Below are 21641 nucleotides of genomic sequence, written 5' to 3'. Positions count from 1 at the left end.
TATGTGGATATAACACACCACTGTGATTGGTGGATGATCAGAGCCATGTACCAATCAACGTCAGGTAGCGGCACTCCAATAGCAGCCTAACAGAGAGGAAAACAGACAGAAGATGCTGCTCTAATTGTATTTGGAGCAGCTGGTGTGTTTTCTCTGCCTGCATGCTCCCCAACCTAGCCTTATCGGTCTCTATCTTCCATCAGGGAGGAAGAGGTTCCAGGTACTCAGAACCCCCCCTGTGTGCACCACTTTTAACAGTGCTCCAATGTAATGTATATGAAATACCATTTGAATTATTTGACACTCCTCTTCTGTACCTGCCAACAATGACATCCCATAACTGTTTAGTAAGCTCTTGGCTATCCCAGTAGCACTCTTGGCTTATCACAACCACTTTCATTGCTGGCAGAGGTATGCTAATTACCTTTGAACAGTTACTTGAATGTGATTGGTTAACTCTGAAAAGAGCGACAGTCCTATTATGGAAGGGCATGCATATTTTTGCAACCAGGTAATTGTAGGTTTTGTATTTCACTTTTTTCCCCCTAAGAATTATCTATTATTTTTATCATTTTCATTTTGCTGGTTTCAAGGTCACCGAAGATAGAAACGGCCGGAAAATACTTTTTGTATCCACTGTAATAATATCTGCGGAAGGTTTAATAGATTTTTTTCTTATGCATTTAGTTTCCCTTTAAGCTGATGATACCGCTTTGTGCTTTTCGGGGTGAGGCTGCGAGACAAGAAGGGTCATATAAATACATGAACGTGGAAGTGCGCAGTTTATGGTGCGTGGATGAGAGGAAGCTTAAGAGCATCTGAAGGGCGCAGTGATGGAATCAAAGTCTCTCAGGCTGATGTGAAGCTTCACTGAGAATGGGAGCAGACGTAACGAGGAGAAACTTGGCACACGCAGTGGAAAGGTGCATAGCCTACATGAAATCAATCTACTGGATGGAAAGAGGAGTTAAAATACAGTACAATCAATTATGTCAAAGCTACAGTACATACTACTTACCGGTCCAGTCTGTAGTGGACGTGCGTGACCCAACTGGCTGACTAGTGCAAGGGCAGAGGAATCGTAGGCCCAGATTTATTAAATAATAGCAAAAAAAAAAAAGATTTAAATATATATTGACTCTATTGAAGGAATTAAGCACTTTTTCAATGTTTATTGCTATCTGTCCTGAAATGCGACAACAGATTGAGGGCAGGCTTGCCTACCCTCCCGATTTGGCCGGGAGCCTCCCGATTTTCGGGTGCCGCTCCCGGCCCCTCGGAAAGGCAGGCAAGCCTCCCGGAAGCTTGCGACCCTCCCGACCTGCCCCCGAGAAAACCGGAAACCCCCGCAGCGGGGGACCCGGTGACGCGTAATCGTGGCCCCGCCCCCTACTTCACAATGCTGAAAATAAGAACATTGTGAAGAGGGGGCGGAGTCACGATGACACGATCGTGCGTCCCCGCCCCCGCCCCCAGTGTGCCACCAAATAGCCGCCCCCACCCTCGGCCCCGCCCCCTGCTATTAGCCGACAATCAGCTCCCTCCCGGATGGCTGGAGCTGATTGTTGGCAAGTATGATTGAGGGGTAAATTTACTAAGCAGTGTTAGGAGAAGTGAAAGGTGAAGAGTGAAAAGTGATAAGCTTGGATATCGGGGATGCCACCATACATTTCTGAAGCAACATTAGATACCTATACTATATTCAATATTGCATCTATACCCTCTAAACATTCAGAGGGGAACAAATATCTACATTTGTTCACAACATCTGTTTTGGGACTATTTACATGATTGCATCAGTATTTAGTTACATTCTGCTAATGTTTACACCCCAGAGTTATTTTCATATGTGACGACCAAATATGTTTTTATATTGAACTGCAGTTCATTTATAAAGTCAGGTGCATAAATATTGGGACATTGACAGAATTGTCATATTTTGGCCTCTATTCACCACCACAATGGCTTTGAAATGATTTGGCCACACCTAATGTTTTTGCTATCTCTCTGATGGGTTTGTTTTGATTTTTCAGCCTAATGATGGCTTGCTTCACTGATACCCCTTTTACACCGGAGCTAAAACCCGGGTTTTTGAAGGGTTAACCCGGGCAGCTCCCTGGTGTAAAAGGGGAGAGAGTTGGATCGCCGGGTCGAGTGACCCGGCAATCCAACCCAGGTAACTAGCAGGGTTTAACACGGGCGTAGCCCGTGAAACCCTGCTGTGAGAACAGAGCACTTCGGGTCACGATGACCTGGAGTGCGCTGCTAGCCGGCCGATTGGTCCGGCTTCAGTGGCGCTTGGAGATGACGTCATCTCCAAGCGACCACTTTCACTCCGCAAAAGCCGGGTCTATGCAGACCCGACTGCGGTGTGAGTTGCGCTGACTTGGGAATATCCCGAGTCGGCGCTGGCAAAATTCTGGGACTGATCCGCATAGGAACTTTGTTTCAACTCCGGGTCAGACCCGGAATTTAGGTGGAAAAGGGGTATGATAGTGACAGCTCTTTGGATCTCATATTTAGAGTCGACAGTAACTGATTCCAGACCTTTTACCTGCTTAATTGATAATGAAATAATGAGGGAATAGCCCACCGCTGTCCATGAAATAGCTTCTGAGTTGATAGTCCCATTACTTTTGGCCCCTTAAAAAGTGGGAGGCATATATAGAAACCGTTGTAATTCCTACACCGTTCACCTGATTTGGATGTAATTACCCTCAAATTAAATTTGAAAGTCTGCAGTTAAAGCACATCTTGTTTGTTTCATTTCAAAGCCATTGTGGTGGTGAATAGAGGCCAAAATATGAAAATTCTGTCAATGTCCCAATATTTATGCACCTGACTGTATGTGTAATAAATTTATATGATTAATTATTCAACAGCCTTCGGACTTGTGTATTGAAACTTGCGCAGACACTTTTTTCCCTGTTAATACGTTTTGTGAGGGTATTTTGCAGAAATCCCTCTAGTGTCAGCAGCAAGCGTCTACACTAAACAGTATTTGAGCGGTAAGCGCACCTAATTTTCCCTTTTTTTCTGTGTGTTGTGAGACAGGATGGAGTCATAGAACCTCATTTATGAAGGGCACCGAAGTTGCAGAACACATTGTGCAGGGTGTTCAAAAAGTTACTCAACTGTATGGGGAAAGTGTTGGAAGAGGCCGCCGTTCTGTGCGTCACACAAATGTACGCGGCTGATCTTGTTCATGAACACCCTTTGCAATGTTTCCCGTGAAATTGCATCGACGCAGTTCTGAATGTTTGCTTGCAATTCTGGAATACCGTGCGGGTGAGTTGTGTAGGCAGCATCCTTCACCTACCCTCACAAGAAAAAGTTGATTAAACCCGGAGATTGCGCTGGCCACAACCCCCGTGATATCAGTCATCCTGGAAAACACTCTTACAAGTAAGCCATTGTCAGATGATGGCAGTAACCATAAGTTCTTCAAACTACATTATTTCCAAAATAAAGACACAGACCAAATTAATGCCAACTGAAAATAATAGGTCAGTTTTATTTATTACAGCCAGCTTGACTTAGGCAAAAGACAAAAGATGTCCACAACATACCAGGGCGAACTATCTCACAATGGTAAGTGAGCTACTTGCAAGAGCCAACTCTCCCTTTCTAAGCAAGTAAGACACCCATGTCAATATAATACTTGCAAGGGCCAACTATCCCTTTCTAGCAAGTGAGACGGTATCCAACACCCATACCGATGCACGATTTTAGCCCTCCTGGATAAGATGCGCTGCTGACCCCAGTAGGGTGAAATCAGCCTAACCCGTGCATTGAACGGGTGTGCACTGCTCCTTACTGCAGCAATATGGACGCTTTACAGATTGCCGGTCTTTTCCCGCCACACATGGTTCCCATTAAGGAACCAGGCCCGCCACCATACTACCTATCTTACTAAACCCCCCCAATACTGAAAAATGCTTCTCAAGGAACAAACAAGTCCCCTCCTCCATGAAATAAAACCCCATCCCTTCGAAAAGATGGGCAACCTAGACTCTGAGTAATTGATGATGCACTGCATTCCCGCCCTACCCCAAAAAGTGTCCGGCCACCCATTTGTACACCATTTTCCAGGCCCTGTCAATCACAACCCCACTTACCCCGCGCAAAGAAAGCCTGGTACAGATCACTAACACACAATGGCATCCAAAGGAATCTGCTGCCATCTGTAGGCTGGGCAACAAAACATCCCACGAAATAGAGGAATCCAATGAAAAACTGGACTGTGCAGCCCAAATATAAAAGTGATCGACCAGTTAGACGGGCCTAGAAACCAGGTAATCACCTGTAGGGCAGACAAACGAATAGATGAAGGACATGTAACTATAGTAAACATCACCAAAGGAGGAAGGGAGGAGGGAAAGGGAGGGGAGGAGGACTAGACCCGAGGTAAAAACCTACAAAAAACCTGCTGGATCCTTTTATTTTTGTTAGTAATGTAATTCTCATGTTCTTATTGTTTATTTGTCTCCATTCAGTTTAGCTATAGTATTAGGCAAAATCCCTCGAGACCCCCACCGGGAAGGTGGCAAGTTGGCCGGAGCACGCAAGTCCACAAACAAACATTACACATCATTAGTCCACATGAATACAACAACAGAAGCAACAAAATGATCCCCGGGGTGGCAGTAAGAGGGGATCCGACCACATCGATGTCTGAAACAAAAGAAAAACAGAGGCAGTATCGAACTCCAGGGTCCCTTGCATTCAGGCAATGAACCGTATGCGCAGGCTCAGCAGTGTAAAGAGCAAACGGGACACCAATCAAACCTAACTGCTGCTGTAACCAGCGCGCCGACATGGCGGATGCTGGGGGAGCAAACCATGCCAACCCTTGTTGTAAACTGTTCTGACAGCAGGGGCTTCAAAGCACCCCCACTAACACAAGCAGCGCAGCGATGGCTCCTGAATCAAGGAATGTAATATTCCCCGATATTGGCAACACCGCATAAACACTGACCGCGCTTCACCAAGCCATTAGGAGACCACAACCCGCAAACCCAAGCCAGAGGCATGTTCCGATATTACAGAGGGTTGTGTATAAGATATGGTGTGCTTTGAAGAGCGCTGCATGTGGGGATGGTGGACTCCGGTCAAACCTGTTTCCCTATGTAAGATATATATATATATATATATATATATATATATATATATATGATTAGGTATATATGAATGGGGATGAGAATGCAATGTAAGTTGTGTTGCTCCGTAAATTCTATGACCATATATTTGTAAAATAAAAAGGGTGAGGTGTATGAGATATGTTGTGTTTTCTTTGAAGAGCTTTGCATGTGGGGGTGAACTCGGGGCAAACCTGTACCTGTATGTAAGATAAATAGGTCTCAATTAGGTCTCAGTTGGAATAGGGATGAGACTACAATGCAAAAATGTGTAGCTCGCCTAACTCTTATGAACAATGGCCCTGATTCAGAGCCGGACGCTCTGACCAGAGCGCTCGCTCTGAATCAGGGCCCACCTCCATAATTATGGAGCGTCCTCCTGGACGCTCGTATAGCTGTGGGTCACCACCCACAGCATATACGAGCGTGCAGGATGATGGCCGCGATGGTCTTGGTCTTGGCCCGGAGTGATTTTGGCTCTATCAGAGCCAAAATCACTCCCACTGACATCACTAGTGATGTCAGTGGGGCCGGCTTCTGACGGTAGGCGTTCCCTTGGGAACGCCTCCATCTGGGAGGCACGCCCCCGGCACGCCCACCAAAGGGGGTGTGCTGTCAATCAACATCGACAGCACGCCCCCTTTGATCAGACACTACGAGCGAAGGAAAGTCCTTCGCTCGTCACGTCTCGCGCATGCGCACGATGGAGCTCCCTCCGTCGTGCGCATGCGCAGTGCACACCATCGACCCACTTGCGAGCGGACAGACGCTCGCGAGTGGGTCTGAATCAGGCCCAATATTTGGAATATAAAAATTGTCCACAACCAAATGTAAAATATAAAACAAATGCTCCCAAAGGCCAGATCCTGCGTCTGAGGAGGAACTGGACCACTGAGGGAATATCTGCAATCATGCCAGCAGTTATCGCATAAATGTACCTTATGTATAACCTCACAATGTATTAGACAGAGCTCTCAAATTAAACCGGTATGGAAAAAACACCCTCTCGTGGGTAAGAAGAACCAAACCGCGAGCGCTGGCTATAGGGAAAGGGCCAGAAAACCGTATGGAATAAATTAGGGGTGTGCACCGGCCACTTTTCGTGTTTTGTGTTTTGGTTTTGGATCTGGATCTTTCTTCGTGTTTTGGATCTGGATTGGTTTTGCCAAAACCACCCTTGCGTGTTTTGGGTTCTGGGTTTTGTGTTTTGGATCTGTATTTTTTTGAAAAAAAGCATAAAAACAGCTAAAATCACAGAATTTGTAGGTTTTTCTGCTCCTATGCTATTATTAACCTCAATAACCTTAATTTCCACTCATTTCCAGTCTATTCTGAATACCTCACACCTCACAATAGTGTTTTTATGTCCAAAAGGTTGCACCGAGGTAGCTGGATGACTATGCTAAGCGACACAAGTGGGCGGCACAAACACGTGACCCATCTAGGCGTGAAACTGCAGTGGCAGACAGGATGGCATTGAAAAACTAGGCCCCAAACTGTACATAATGCAAAGAAAAAAAAGAGGTGCAAGATGGAATTGTCCTTGGGACCTCCCACCCACCCTTATGTTGTATAAACAGGACATGCACACTTTAACAAACCAATCATTTCAGCGCCAGGGTCTGCCACACAACTGTGGCTGAAATGATTGGTTCGTTTGGGCCCCCACAAAACAAGCTGGCAATTTATCTGTCCCTGCACAAACTGGCTCTACGGAGGCAAGATGTCATCCTCATCCTCCTCATCCACCGATTCCTCACCCTCTTCAGTGTGTACATCCTCATCCTCACAGAGTATTAATTCGTCCCTGCTGGAACCACAGGTCCCTCTGTACGTTCTGGAGGCTGGTCTCCCTGGAAGAGTTGATAATTCATTTTATGAACATCATCTTCTCCACATTTTGTGGAAGCAACCTCCTACGCCTTTCGCTGACAAGGTTCCCGGCTGCACTAAACACTCTTTCGGAGTACACACTGGAGGGGGGGCAACTCAGGTAAAATAGAGCCAGTTTGTACAGGGACCTCCAAATTGCTTCTTTTTCCTGCCAGTACAGGTACGGACTGTCTGACATGCCTACTTGGATGCTGTCACCGATGTAATCCTTTAACAGACAGACGCACGCTTGTTGCTGCTGCTTTGAGGATTCAAGTGCGGCTACAGCCCACACAATTCACAAAGACAGAAAAAAAAAAGAATATTTTTATTGTTTGTGGAGCACACTTTGAGGGTTACACCACCCTTTAACAGACAGACGCACGCTTGTCGCTGCTGCTTTGAGGATGCAAGTGCGGCTACAGCCCACACAATTCACAAAGACAGAAAAAAGAAGAAGAATATTTTAATTGTTTGTGTAGAACACTTTGAGGTGTCACCACCCTTTAACAGACAGACGCACGCTTGTCGCTGCTGCTTTAAGGATGCAGGTGCGGCTACAGCCCACACATTTCACAAAGACCAAAAAAAAAAGAACAATATTTTAATTGTTTGTGTAGCACACTTTGAGGGTGTCACCACCCTTTAACAGACAGACGCACGCTTGTCGCTGCTGCTTTAAGGATGCAGGTGCGGCTACAGCCCACACAATTCACATAGACAGAAAAAAAAAGAACAATATTTTAATTGTTTGTGTAGCACACTTTGAGGGTGTCACCACCCTTTAACAGACAGACGCACGCTTGTCGCTGCTGCTTTGAGGATGCAAGTGTGGCTACATCGCACACAAGTCACAAACACATTAAAAAAATAGTTTTTTATTTTTTGGAACACTTTGAGAGTTACACCACCCTTTAACAGACAGACGCACGCTTGTCGCTGCTACTTTAAGGATGCAGGTGCGGCTACAGCCCACACATTTCACAAAGACCGAAAAAAAAAGAACAATATTTTAATTGTTTGTGTAGAACACTTTGAGGGTGTCACCACCCTTTAACAGACAGACGCACGCTTGTCGCTGCTGCTTTAAGGATGCAGGTGCGGCTACAGCCCACACAATTCACATAGACAGAAAAAAGAAGAATATTTTTATTGTTTGTGTAGCACACTTTGAGGGTGTCACCACCCTTTAACAGACAGACGCACGCTTGTCGCTGCTGCTTTAAGGATGCAGGTGCGGCTACATCGCACACAAGTCACAAACACATTAAAAAAATAGTTTTTTATTTTTTGGAGCACTTTGAGAGTTACACCACCCTTTAACAGACAGACGCACGCTTGTCGCTGCTGCTTTAAGGATGCAGGTGCGGCTACAGCCCACACATTTCACAAAGACCGAAAAAAAAAGAACAATATTTTAATTGTTTGTGTAGAACACTTTGAGGGTGTCACCACCCTTTAACAGACAGACGCACGCTTGTCGCTGCTGCTTTAAGGATGCAGGTGCGGCTACAGCCCACACATTTCACAAAGACCGAAAAAAAAAGAACAATATTTTAATTGTTTGTGTAGAACACTTTGAGGGTGTCACCACCCTTTAACAGACAGACGCACGCTTGTCGCTGCTGCTTTAAGGATGCAGGTGCGGCTACAGCCCACACATTTCACAAAGACCAAAAAAAAAAGAACAATATTTTAATTGTTTGTGTAGCACACTTTGAGGGTGTCACCACCCTTTAACAGACAGACGCACGCTTGTCGCTGCTGCTTTAAGGATGCAGGTGCGGCTACAGCCCACACATTTCACAAAGACCAAAAAAAAAAGATCAATATTTTAATTGTTTGTGTAGCACACTTTGAGGGTGTCACCACCCTTTAACAGACAGACGCACGCTTGTCGCTGCTGCTTTAAGGATGCAGGTGCGGCTACAGCCCACACAATTCACAAAGACAGAAAAAAAAAGAACAATATTTTAATTGTTTGTGTAGCACACTTTGAGGGTGTCACCACCCTTTAACAGACAGATGCACGCTTGTCGCTGCTGCTTTGAGGATGCAGGTGGAATCTAGACGGGATTTGGAACCGAGGACACACTACCTCCATCAATTGTCTAAATCCCACTGCACTAATGTCGGATACCGGACGCACGTCTAACACCAACATAGCAGTCAAGGCCTCAGTTATACGTTTTGCTTCAGGATGACTGCTGTCGTACTTCATCCTCATCGCTAGGGACTGTTGGAGGGTCAATTGTTTAGTAAAAGTAGTGATGTTCCTACTTCCTCTCTGGGATGATGAACAACTCCCAGCAGCAGCAACAGCACTAGGAGGAAGTGGTTCTTGATCTTTCCCTATTTTATTTTTATCGGAGAAAGTTTGGTCCTCCATTTATGTTATATTGATATATATACGTGCGGCTAAAGCGCACACAACACAGAAAATATTATTTTATTTTTGCTGGAGAGTAGTGCACTTTGTGGGTTACACCACCCTTTAAGAAATGAGCCAGCCGGCTCTTTACTTATGGGACACAGGCGCACGCTTGGCACTACTTTGTTGATGCACGTGCGGCTACTGCGCACACAATTCACAAACACAGAAAATAATTTTTTTTTTGGTTTGGACTGGAGTGTACTTTCGGGGGTTACAGCACCCTTAACGGTCAAGCCAGCCGGCCCTTTACTTATGACACAGGCGCACGCTTGGCACTACTTTGTTGATGCACGTGCGGCTACTGCGCACACAATTCACAAACACAGAAAATAATTTTTTTTTTGGTTTGGACTGGAGTGTACTTTCGGGGGTTACAGCACCCTTAACGGTCAAGCCAGCCGGCCCTTTACTTATGACACAGGCGCACGCTTGGCACTACTTTGTTGATGCACGTGCGGCTACTGCGCACACAATTCACAAACACAGAAAATAATTTTTTTTTTGGTTTGGACTGGAGTGTACTTTCGGGGGTTACAGCACCCTTAACGGTCAAGCCAGCCGGCCCTTTACTTATGACACAGGCGCACGCTTGGCACTACTTTGTTGATGCACGTGCGGCTACTGCGCACACAATTCACAAACACAGAAAATAATTTTTTTTTTGGTTTGGACTGGAGTGTACTTTCGGGGGTTACAGCACCCTTAACGGTCAAGCCAGCCGGCCCTTTACTTATGACACAGGCGCACGCTTGGCACTACTTTGTTGATGCACGTGCGGCTACTGCGCACACAATTCACAAACACAGAAAATAATTTTTTTTTTGGTTTGGACTGGAGTGTACTTTCGGGGGTTACAGCACCCTTAACGGTCAAGCCAGCCGGCCCTTTACTTATGACACAGGCGCACGCTTGGCACTACTTTGTTGATGCACGTGCGGCTACTGCGCACACAATTCACAAACACAGAAAATAATTTTTTTTTGGTTTGGACTGGAGTGTACTTTCGGGGGTTACAGCACCCTTAACGGTCAAGCCAGCCGGCCCTTTACTTATGACACAGGCGCACGCTTGGCACTACTTTGTTGATGCACGTGCGGCTACTGCGCACACAATTCACAAACACAGAAAATAATTTTTTTTTTGGTTTGGACTGGAGTGTACTTTCGGGGGTTACAGCACCCTTAACGGTCAAGCCAGCCGGCCCTTTACTTATGACACAGGCGCACGCTTGGCACTACTTTGTTGATGCACGTGCGGCTACTGCGCACACAATTCACAAACACAGAAAATAATTTTTTTTTTGGTTTGGACTGGAGTGTACTTTCGGGGGTTACAGCACCCTTAACGGTCAAGCCAGCCGGCCCTTTACTTATGACACAGGCGCACGCTTGGCACTACTTTGTTGAAGCACGTGCGGCTACTGCGCACACAATTCACAAACACAGAAAATAATTTTTTTTTTGGTTTGGACTGGAGTGTACTTTCGGGGGTTACAGCACCCTTAACGGTCAAGCCAGCCGGCCCTTTACTTATGACACAGGCGCACGCTTGGCACTACTTTGTTGATGCACGTGCGGCTACTGCGCACACAATTCACAAACACAGAAAATAATTTTTTTTTTGGTTTGGACTGGAGTGTACTTTCGGGGGTTACAGCACCCTTAACGGTCAAGCCAGCCGGCCCTTTACTTATGACACAGGCGCACGCTTGGCACTACTTTGTTGATGCACGTGCGGCTACTGCGCACACAATTCACAAACACAGAAAATAATTTTTTTTTTGGTTTGGACTGGAGTGTACTTTCGGGGGTTACAGCACCCTTAACGGTCAAGCCAGCCGGCCCTTTACTTATGACACAGGCGCACGCTTGGCACTTCTTTGTTGATGCACGTGCGGCTACTGCGCACACAATTCACAAACACAGAAAATAATTTTTTTTTTGGTTTGGACTGGAGTGTACTTTCGGGGGTTACAGCACCCTTAACGGTCAAGCCAGCCGGCCCTTTACTTATGACACAGGCGCACGCTTGGCACTACTTTGTTGAAGCACGTGCGGCTACTGCGCACACAATTCACAAACACAGAAAATAATTTTTTTTTTGGTTTGGACTGGAGTGTACTTTCGGGGGTTACAGCACCCTTAACGGTCAAGCCAGCCGGCCCTTTACTTATGACACAGGCGCACGCTTGGCACTACTTTGTTGATGCACGTGCGGCTACTGCGCACACAATTCACAAACACAGAAAATAATTTTTATTTTGGTTTGGACTGGAGTGTACTTTCGGGGGTTACAGCACCCTTAACGGTCAAGCCAGCCGGCCCTTTACTTATGACACAGGCGCACGCTTGGCACTACTTTGTTGATGCACGTGCGGCTACTGCGCACACAATTCACAAACACAGAAAATAATTTTTTTTTTGGTTTGGACTGGAGTGTACTTTCGGGGGTTACAGCACCCTTAACGGTCAAGCCAGCCGGCCCTTTACTTATGACACAGGCGCACGCTTGGCACTACTTTGTTGATGCACGTGCGGCTACTGCGCACACAATTCACAAACACAGAAAATAATTTTTTTTTTGGTTTGGACTGGAGTGTACTTTCGGGGGTTACAGCACCCTTAACGGTCAAGCCAGCCGGCCCTTTACTTATGACACAGGCGCACGCTTGGCACTACTTTGTTGATGCACGTGCGGCTACTGCGCCCACAATTCACAAACACAGAAAATTATTTTTTTTTTGGTTTGGACTGGAGTGTACTTTCAGGGGTTACAGCACCCTTAACGGTCAAGCCAGCCGGCCCTTTACTTATGACACAGGCGCACGCTTGGCACTACTTTGTTGATGCACGTGCGGCTACTGCGCACACAATTCACAAACACAGAAAATAATTTTTTTTTTGGTTTGGACTGGAGTGTACTTTCGGGGGTTACAGCACCCTTAACGGTCAAGCCAGCCGGCCCTTTACTTATGACACAGGCGCACGCTTGGCACTACTTTGTTGATGCACGTGCGGCTACTGCGCACACAATTCACAAACACAGAAAATAATTTTTTTTTTGGTTTGGACTGGAGTGTACTTTCGGGGGTTACAGCACCCTTAACGGTCAAGCCAGCCGGCCCTTTACTTATGACACAGGCGCACGCTTGGCACTACTTTGTTGATGCACGTGCGGCTACTGCGCACACAATTCACAAACACAGAAAATAATTTTTTTTTTGGTTTGGACTGGAGTGTACTTTCGGGGGTTACAGCACCCTTAACGGTCAAGCCAGCCGGCCCTTTACTTATGACACAGGCGCACGCTTGGCACTACTTTGTTGATGCACGTGCGGCTACTGCGCACACAATTCACAAACACAGAAAATAATTTTTTTTTTGGTTTGGACTGGAGTGTACTTTCGGGGGTTACAGCACCCTTAACGGTCAAGCCAGCCGGCCCTTTACTTATGACACAGGCGCACGCTTGGCACTACTTTGTTGATGCACGTGCGGCTACTGCGCACACAATTCACAAACACAGAAAATAATTTTTTTTTTGGTTTGGACTGGAGTGTACTTTCGGGGGTTACAGCACCCTTAACGGTCAAGCCAGCCGGCCCTTTACTTATGACACAGGCGCACGCTTGGCACTACTTTGTTGATGCACGTGCGGCTACTGCGCACACAATTCACAAACACAGAAAATAATTTTTTTTTTGGTTTGGACTGGAGTGTACTTTCGGGGGTTACAGCACCCTTAACGGTCAAGCCAGCCGGCCCTTTACTTATGACACAGGCGCACGCTTGGCACTACTTTGTTGATGCACGTGCGGCTACTGCGCACACAATTCACAAACACAGAAAATAATTTTTTTTTTGGTTTGGACTGGAGTGTACTTTCGGGGGTTACAGCACCCTTAACGGTCAAGCCAGCCGGCCCTTTACTTATGACACAGGCGCACGCTTGGCACTACTTTGTTGATGCACGTGCGGCTACTGCGCACACAATTCACAAACACAGAAAATAATTTTTTTTTTGGTTTGGACTGGAGTGTACTTTCGGGGGTTACAGCACCCTTAACGGTCAAGCCAGCCGGCCCTTTACTTATGACACAGGCGCACGCTTGGCACTACTTTGTTGATGCACGTGCGGCTACTGCGCACACAATTCACAAACACAGAAAATAATTTTTTTTTTGGTTTGGACTGGAGTGTACTTTCGGGGGTTACAGCACCCTTAACGGTCAAGCCAGCCGGCCCTTTACTTATGACACAGGCGCACGCTTGGCACTACTTTGTTGATGCACGTGCGGCTACTGCGCACACAATTCACAAACACAGAAAATAATTTTTTTTTTGGTTTGGACTGGAGTGTACTTTCGGGGGTTACAGCACCCTTAACGGTCAAGCCAGCCGGCCCTTTACTTATGACACAGGCGCACGCTTGGCACTACTTTGTTGATGCACGTGCGGCTACTGCGCACACAATTCACAAACACAGAAAATAATTTTCTTTTTGGTTTGGACTGGAGTGTACTTTCGGGGTTTACAGCACCCTTAACGGTCAAGCCAGCCGGCCCTTTACTTATGACACAGGCGCACGCTTGGCACTACTTTGTTGATGCACGTGCGGCTACTGCGCACACAATTCACAAACACAGAAAATAATTTTTTTTTTGGTTTGGACTGGAGTGTACTTTCGGGGGTTACAGCACCCTTAACGGTCAAGCCAGCCGGCCCTTTACTTATGACACAGGCGCACGCTTGGCACTACTTTGTTGATGCACGTGCGGCTACAGCGCACACAATTCACAAACACAGAAAATAATTTTTTTTTTGGTTTGGACTGGAGTGTACTTTCGGGGGTTACAGCACCCTTAACGGTCAAGCCAGCCGGCCCTTTACTTATGACACAGGCGCACGCTTGGCACTACTTTGTTGTTGCACGTGCGGCTACTGCGCCCACAATTCACAAACACAGAAAATAATTTTTTTTTTGGTTTGGACTGGAGTGTACTTTCGGGGGTTACAGCACCCTTAACGGTCAAGCCAGCCGGCCCTTTACTTATGACACAGGCGCACGCTTGGCACTACTTTGTTGATGCACGTGCGGCTACTGCGCACACAATTCACAAACACAGAAAATAATTTTTTTTTTGGTTTGGACTGGAGTGTACTTTCGGGGGTTACAGCACCCTTAACGGTCAAGCCAGCCGGCCCTTTACTTATGACACAGGCGCACGCTTGGCACTACTTTGTTGATGCACGTGCGGCTACTGCGCACACAATTCACAAACACAGAAAATAATTTTTTTTTTGGTTTGGACTGGAGTGTACTTTCGGGGGTTACAGCACCCTTAACGGTCAAGCCAGCCGGCCCTTTACTTATGACACAGGCGCACGCTTGGCACTACTTTGTTGATGCACGTGCGGCTACTGCGCACACAATTCACAAACACAGAAAATATATTATTTTTTTAGCACTTGGGGGGAGCACCCCTGATGGACAGAGCACCCCCTGGACAACACTGCAGCACTCCTTTAGGACTGGGACACTGCACAGGACTTTGGAGTGGACACAGCCCCTATGGAGAACTGACTGCACAACACAGTCCAGCCAGCCCCTATGGACTTTGAAGTAGTGGACACAGCCCCTATTAACAACAGCAGCACAGCACAACACAGCCAGCCCCTATGGACTTTGAAGTAGTGGACAACAGCAGCACTACACTACACTACACTACACTACACAGCCCTAACTCCCACCCTCCCTCTTCACTGTCCACAGCCGAGTGAGAAAATGGCGCCGACGTGGGTACCTTATATAGGATCCAAAACCCGCGAGACTCGGAAGGCGGGATGATGACGTTTTGCCTCGATTTCAGATCCGAGTCAGGCGGGAAAAGTCGAGCCTGATTCGGATCGGACTCGGATCGGGGGGGCTCGGGGGGGTTCGGATTTCAGAAATCCGAACCCGCTCACCCCTAGAATAAATACAATACAACTACCGAAAGTATCAGGGAAAATTACAAAAGCACCCTTCCAGTCCCTACGTGGTCATAGGGTTTCAAGACACTCCCAAACTCTATTAAACTCGGGGATACCCATGTAATGTAAATTAATACATTTAGGACATAGAAAGTATATATTTAGCGTGATATTAGTAATATTGCGCAAGAACACATTTAGATTAAACTTATGAATACTCCATGATACATATCTTTTTTATCCACGTTTCTCTGCCGCACTTAGGCCCTGATTCAGAGCCGGACGCTCTGAAAGAGCGCTCGCTCTGAATCAGGGCGTTTCTGTTTTTTTTTTGGAGCGGCCTCCTGGCCGCTCGCATTGGTGTGGGTGGCCACCCACAGCTATTGCGAGAGGCCAGGATGATGGTCATGATGGTCAAGACCATCGTGACCATCAGGCTTGCGATGAGACCCTTGTGGTAGGGTCTCGTGGCCTCAAGCCCCAGAGCGCTTCTGGCTCTAATAGAGCCGGAAGCTCTCTAACTGACATCACTGGTGATGTCAGTGGGGCCGCCCACAAACTGCAGGCGTTCGCATTTGAATGCCTCTGTTTGTGAAGCCACCCCCACACCACGCCTCCAAAACAGTGCGAGCTGTCGATCAAAATCGACAGCCATCTCCTTTTGGTGCGAGATCCGGAGCGACGGTGCGCCCGTTGCTAGCCGGGTCTCGCGCATTCACACGTCGGAGCCGGCTTCAGCGTGCGCATGTGCAGTGGCCTAACATCGACGCGCTCGCGAGCGCATAGCGCTTGCGTGCAGGTCTGAATCAGGCCCTTAGTTCTTATCTATGGGCATGACTAAAACATGAATGTTTTGCTGTAATAAATGAGTTTGATGGACGATATGGTCTTATTCAGATTGAAATAATTAATTGCTTGTTTTAATATTAAATCAATATATCTTTATTTTGCGTACTGACATAATTTCCGAATGTCAACAATGTGCATGACTGTAACATGAATGTTTGCTGTCATAAATGAATGTCATATCACAAAATCTATAACGCAATAAATCTAATAATGAAACCATGCAGAAGAACCACAGAACTAAGGGCCAAATGCACCGCGGTTTCCGATATGCTGGCTTATGATGACTTGTGCTACGACGCATTTATCGTGTAGAAAAATCACTGCATTTATTTATGAAAAAAGTGCGCTAACAATAGTACTGATTAATAAAACTGTTTTTTGGACTAGATTAATTAAAACTGTTTTGTTGACAATGACCAGCCGACTGTGAATAGCCCAATAAAGGCAGCGCGGAGTTGGGCTGGTAAGCTTCTGAGGAACCGGCACATGGCCGAGAAACGAGATACGCCACGGACTTGTAGTCGTGGATTACGTATGAAATGAGCCCTCACAATAACAAAAACGACAAACGAGCATAAGACCGCCGTCTCCTGACAGAGCAGCGAGGAAACCTCCCAGCACTGTACATTATATATTCCCCCAGCCCAGCCCAGGAGCTGCGGCTGACATGAGCGCTGGAGAACGGCTTTTTGACTGCAACCAGATATGAATGCAGCTGCCTACCTACAGGTATTTTTTAATATATTAAACTGTTGGCCTACCGATAAATAATTTTACTATAATATATACATATATTATACTGTTGGCTTACTGATACATAATTATACTATAATATATACATATATTATACTGTTGGCTTACCGATACATAACTTACTACAGGCATAACGATATACACCTAATTAATACCAGAAAGGAGCAATTAATAGCACCCTTACCACTATGCGTATCGTTCAGCCTGTTATTGAATGTGGATGTACTACTCATTACTTTCTGCTTTGTATAAAGGAATAGGCGGAGGGAGAGGCCGCACACATTTCCTAACTGCTGAGCCTGTGTAACGTATGCCGCAGGCACAGCCGAGGACGCTTAAAACTAACCCACCCCCAGACTGGGAAGAACGTAGGGGTGTAAGCGCACCCCCATTGCCACCAGAAGTCTGGCAATATTAAACCAGAGTACCACAGGGAGAATATATAAACTCCACACAGGGGAAGGTGGGAATCAAACCCACAACGTCTGCACTGAGAGATGGGAACGCTAACCACTACACCATCTGTGCTACCCCATTACCAATGAGGGGTACAGTGGCCGCCATGGAAAACATGGCATGAACATGGCTGCGGTTGACTCCCCCCCTTGTGACTGGGAAGATGGCCTCTGGCCCCTCCCCCCGGTCCTAGAAGATGGCCACTGGCTCCAACCCCCCCCCCCCCGCAGTCATGGAGAGGGCCAGCGCCATTATAGGCTCCCGGCTCACTCGCCCATGTCTGCGCTCTGTACGGGACTCAGCTGGGGGACAGAAACCGGCGCTGTGTGAAGTCTGCGCAGAGCATAACTGCGAGAGCGGCGCACGCGGGGCTGCACGGCAGCCGCAGAACCAGCCGCGCCTGCCTCCCCGGAGCATCGGGTGGACCGGCGCAGTCCTGGCACGCAACAAGGGGAGAGAGGGGTGACGTGGGCAACGGGGAGGATATACACCCCAGCTCGGCAGCAGCAGCCAGCCAGGCGGGGACAGAAACGAGCCACGCTGGGACTGAGTGAGGTGGAGAGTAGTCACACACAGAGAACGGCATGTACGGTATAGGCCAGGTTTACCAGCACGTTAGAAACAATGGAAAAATAATCTGTCTCCCAACATGTGATTCACTAGGGATACTGGTAAAATGCAGGCCTAATACTGAGGCTCCATTTATACTAACACTACGACGAGACATTAGTGTAGAGGAAAGGAATGGACAGGAGCATTCGGTATGGGATCCCGGCTGCCACATGACCGGCAGTTCGATTCCCGGCTACAGCAGCCCGACAAAAGAGCAGAGCCCGGCAGAGGAAGCCCGGCGGCGCTGGAAATCCTGATCGTCCTTAAGGTAAGTATAAACTAACCTAACCTACCCCCTAACCCTAACCCTCCTTAGGGGTGCCTAACCCTAACCACCCCCCTCTAAGTGCCTAACCCTAACCCCCTCTCCCCACCGCCTAAACCTAAGTCCCCCGGGGGGGGTGCCTAACCCTAACCCTCCCTCAACCCAGCCTAACCCTAACCCTCCCGGGGGTGTGCCTAACCCTAATTGCCTCCCGGGTGCCCTAAACCTAACCCTCCCCTCCCACGGCTGTCCGCTCTTGGCTACCGGCATCCCTTCGATCGGCGTCGGGAAAATGACAGGCGTCTAGATTTTAGACGCCTGTCATTTAACCCTAGGCGGGATAGAGGATTCGGGGTCCGCAATCCCGACCGCCGGCTTCTTAAACGTATCCCGGACAGGATAAGGAAACAGCACAAAGAAGGAAAGAATAGATTAGTATAAAAGAAGAAGAGATAAAAGATGAAGGTAGGAAAGACAGTTATGAGAAGAAAAAATGGGATAATACCAACAACAAAGACCAGAGCTTTACACCCTGTGTCTGTGCAGCCAGCAAATCAGAATCAAAGAGGCTGACTAACCTATAAACATTACCCATAAGCCCAGTAACCACTCCCCCCTTAACAACAAACGACCTATCCCTGTAACTTAGCAACTGACAATCCTAAATTACCCCTCCTTTCACATTATTAACCCCATCCATCCCTGTCAAGAGGTTTATATGCCCTCTGTTCTATGCAAACCTCGGTTATTTTTCTGGCTGTACGAGCTGTGGCACTGTCAAGTTGAAACCACGCGTTCTGCAATCTCTCTGCCGGCAACGTGCTGAGAAATCCCTGCACCATCGTTATGTATCGGTCACTATTCACTTATGTCCTTCAGTCGACCGCTTCTCGCTGCGTTCACGACATTCCCTGTCTCGTGAAACTTGTCGTATAGCCGCTTGATGGATGATTTGTTTGGTGCAACTGTTCCGTACTCTGTTGCGAAGGTCTCCCGCGTCCGGGCATAACTGATGAAGAAGATGTACAGACTGACGATGAATATACCCTGCTGCAACGTGTACCCCATAGGTCCTCAGTTCTGGTTTTCAATGTTCTTCACCCCCTGGAAAAGTAGAAAACAATTACATACATTTCCCTAAAAGATTGCATAACTTTTTGAACACCCTATAGTTGTTCTAGATTGTTGGCCTACAACATATGAAGGTGCTCACCTTGCCTGATTAAGCACGCAATGCCGATGTTCACGTAGTTGTGTGATGATTTGATAGTGTACGCACAAAGGCGCTATTTTGATCGAGACAGACGGTATCAGAAATGTTGTGGAACAGTGCTGGGCATTCATGGGCGACGGCTACTAGTGCATGCCAAAATGGTCTGTTCAATGGGTGTTATGGGAGTGTCATGGACGTGTCAGTACAAACGGCTGTGCACACAGATGCACAAGCTCAGGCATAGAAGCCTTAGGACTGCGACGCCTGCGTCAGATTTAGATTCAGGCCCCTACTATGATCTCCATAGACTTTTCTGAAGACCAGTGGTGCATTGAATGTACTTTACGACATACTTGCCTACCCTCCCGATTTGGTCGGGAGCCTCCCGAAAATCGGGTGCCGCTCCCGACCTCCCGGGAAGGCACCTCCCGGCTGCCAGCGACCGCTCCTATCCCCCCGTACTTACATGTAAAGACCCCGCAGTGGGGGACGGCGGTGAGGCGATTCACGTGGAATCGCGTCATTTTGGCCCTTCCCCCTGATTCACACTGCCTGTAATATCGGCAGTGTGTAGTGGGGGCAGGGCCAAAATGACGTGATTGCGTGGCTCCGCCCCCCGCAAACTCTCATCCACTGGCCGGCCCTGCCCCCGTTTGTTGGCCACGCCCCCCAGTCATGCCGATCTGGCTGCTCCCTACCGGAAGGGGCAGCCAGATTGTCGGCAAGTATGCTTTACGACCTCCTATCATTTTTCAGTGTCATCCACTTGAATGAATCTTCAGGTGTTTTCATACAATACTGCCCATTGGACCATCAATGGCAAAACCATCGACCAATGGGCGATGGCCGTCCCTACTCACCAGAGACTTTTCATAGCTACGATGTGCAATCTAATGAATTGATGATTCTGTATCTTGTATTTCGCACCCGGTACAGTATCTCCCGTAAGTAACCACTGTAACCTGCCCAAGATGGCTGCCTGACTTGGTGTTTTCATATGGAGGATGAACAATCCGAGGAACTTTGATGTCTTCTATCTTGTATTTGAATGTCATATTTTAATTTCGGTCATTGTAGTGCATCCAAGATGGCCACCACCTTTGTGATACAGTTTATTTACTGCAAGGGTAATGCCCTAAGGGGCGTATTCAAATATCAGCAAAAACGGACGTCTTTTTTTTTTCCGCCCAAACTTTGCGGGTCGTTTTTCATCAAAGTACGCAATTTACACATTTTTCTGATTTTTTAGCCCAAAATACGGATTTTTTTCTCCTGGTCTGGGATGGAGAAAACCTTTATCCAGTTTTTTTCCTCCATTTTTCTCCATTTTAGCCTGTTTGCTGTTGTCGCCTGTTTTTTGGTGAAAATGTTGCTGTTTTTTGGCGAAAAAATTGGCAGTTTTCGCTGCTAATTGAATACGGCCCATGTGCTGGCCATACACCTGCGCGATTGTCCGATTTTCGACGAGTCTTACGATGAATCACGTAGAAATCGTGTATTTTTGGAGTGGGATACGATCCGATGCGCGCTTCTGCAACTCCTAAAACGGATGGTATGATCAGATGTGCAGCCCATAGTATCCATCGTATCGTGTGCAGATCGTACCGTGTATTCTGTGCATGCGATGCATCGTGCGTCCATTCATGTCATTTCAGTGACTTTTTCCAGATGAGCCCGTGAGGCGTAGGATCGATCGTACGACAGATCGTGTGCAATGAAAAACAACAAATCGTGCCGCCGGGACTGCCAGGGAGCTCCGGGGAGTCGTATGTGAATCTGATCCTTTGCTGGTCGTGCAGGTATATGGCCAGCATACAGTAAGAGTCTTTTTGAAGAAAAGCAATAGTATAATAACATTAGTATCATCATTATTATTTTTTTATTATTATTATTATTATTATTATTATTATTATTATTATTAGTATTATTCCTCTATTTGTAATTTTCTCATTGAAGGGAAGCTGGGAAATTTTTTATCATTTAAAATTACACCCAGTCATCCGAGATCTCCTGTGAGGTTACGCGAGGACAGGATCCGCCCATATTGTAGAAGATAAACTGCACTCACTTCTGTGTA

This window comes from Taudactylus pleione, unplaced genomic scaffold (genome assembly GCF_031769625.1).
Source record: "Taudactylus pleione unplaced genomic scaffold, aTauple2 ptg000378l, whole genome shotgun sequence".
Classification (NCBI taxonomy): Eukaryota; Metazoa; Chordata; class Amphibia; order Anura; family Myobatrachidae; genus Taudactylus; species Taudactylus pleione.
The sequence above is the reverse complement of the archived record's forward strand: the minus strand, read 5'-3'. Positions refer to the sequence as shown.